The 1,680-nt window shown below is 41.7% G+C and overlaps 1 pseudogene; it reads right to left on the minus strand.

The window, feature by feature from the left end:
* Positions 1-1,307: 1,307 nt before the first annotated feature.
* On the minus strand, positions 1,308-1,427 carry LOC134931610 (5S ribosomal RNA; annotated as a pseudogene).
* Between the last annotated feature and the right edge of the window lie 253 nt (positions 1,428-1,680).

A 1,680-nucleotide genomic window follows, 5' to 3' on the forward strand; every position in this document is an offset into this window, starting at 1 on the left:
AGAACTAGATGGGATTTTGGCTGAAGCCAACTCCCAATGCCTTATATCAGACAAAATTACCAGAGCTCTTACGCAGGACTTTCCCATGGTTCCAATTTTCTTTACAGTGCCCAAAATCCATAAGGATCTCAATAAACCTCCCGGTCGCCCGATCATATCCCCACGTCAATCTCTGTACGAACCCATCTACCAGTTTCTGGATTGTGTACTACAGCCACTTGTTTTGAAACAACAAAAATGCTTGAAAGACACCACGTCCTTCCTTTTGCTTTTGGACTCTTTTGGTCCAGTCCCAGAGGGAACATTGCTGTGTACGATTGACATCTGCAGCTTATACACTAGCATACCCCACGAAGGGGGCTTGAACGCAATGAGGTCTTTCTACGTGAGGAAGCCATGTGTGATGTGGACCTTGACTTGTTCATGACCCTACTGGAGCTCACCTTAACTAGAAATTTTTTCCTCTTCGATGGTAGATTTTACCAACAAAAATCTGGATGTGCCATGGGCAGTAACGTGGCACCATCCTATGCCAACATTTACATGTTACAAGAGGAGTCATTGATGTTTTTCCAAGATCCCTTAGTAGCTCAGTCCATAGCCCTTTACGCAAGATACATCGACGACATATTCATCCTTTGGACAGGAGGAGAAGCGGCACTTATACGTCTATTGGAATCTATCAACACCAGACCCTCCCCCATCAGGATCACTTGTCAGTGGTCCTCGACGTCCATCAACTACTTGGATGTTTTGGTATCACTGAGCTCCGGGACACTCCTGACTAACATCTACAGCAAACCCACGGATATGAATAGCCACCATCCTCGCCCCTTGAAACAGGGCTTACCCAGATCTCAAATATAAACATAGAAAAAAAGAAAAAAAGAAGACTCTTGTTGGGAAGCACTCAAATACAGATAAAATTATATGACTGGATGTCAAATAGCTAACTAAAATGCAATACTTTAATAATTCTCATTAAAATTAATTATTGAGGAGTTCAATGAGCGCCAATGTTTGTTACATAGTGACATTGCGAAAATATAGAAAAATATATAAATTGCAAGGTACAAATACCATAATATGGGCCGAAATGGGTATATCTGTGATTTTGTTGACAATCCCACTCCAATTGTGGGACAGTCCTGTGATCAGAAATTGCTCACTCAGTGTGTATATATATGACCATCATTTAAAACTGCTGTATATCCCAAATGGGAAATTGATTCTAGCAGATGATTGAATCATGGGTCATAACCGAGATGTATGGCGATGCTCTGTGTTGGTGATAGGTGGGTGGCAAATATTTGCAGTACCAGGGTGTTCCTAGGTGGTCTCCCATCCAAGTACTAGCCCGGCCCTCCACTGCTTGGCTTCCAAGATCAAATGAGATTGGGCATCTCTAGCGGGGTATGACCGCAGACCTTATGCTCACCCTTATCACACTGTGTCCTGATTGGACACGGATAAGAGCCGATATTGCTTATTTATGTGAGCCACAGGTATCGAACAGCTGATTTGATATAGGATATCAAAAAAATTGTATATCACAGATAATAACTTATAATGAAAAATTCAGGTACCCATCTAAAAATTTTTACGGTTTAAGCAGTCGCAGTACAAGTAGGAAAAACATTTCTTAAGCTGCACAGTTAATTCATATATGCCAATCAGGCA

The sequence above is a fragment of the Pseudophryne corroboree genome, chromosome 5 (assembly GCF_028390025.1).
Source record: "Pseudophryne corroboree isolate aPseCor3 chromosome 5, aPseCor3.hap2, whole genome shotgun sequence".
Lineage (NCBI taxonomy): Eukaryota > Metazoa > Chordata > Amphibia > Anura > Myobatrachidae > Pseudophryne > Pseudophryne corroboree.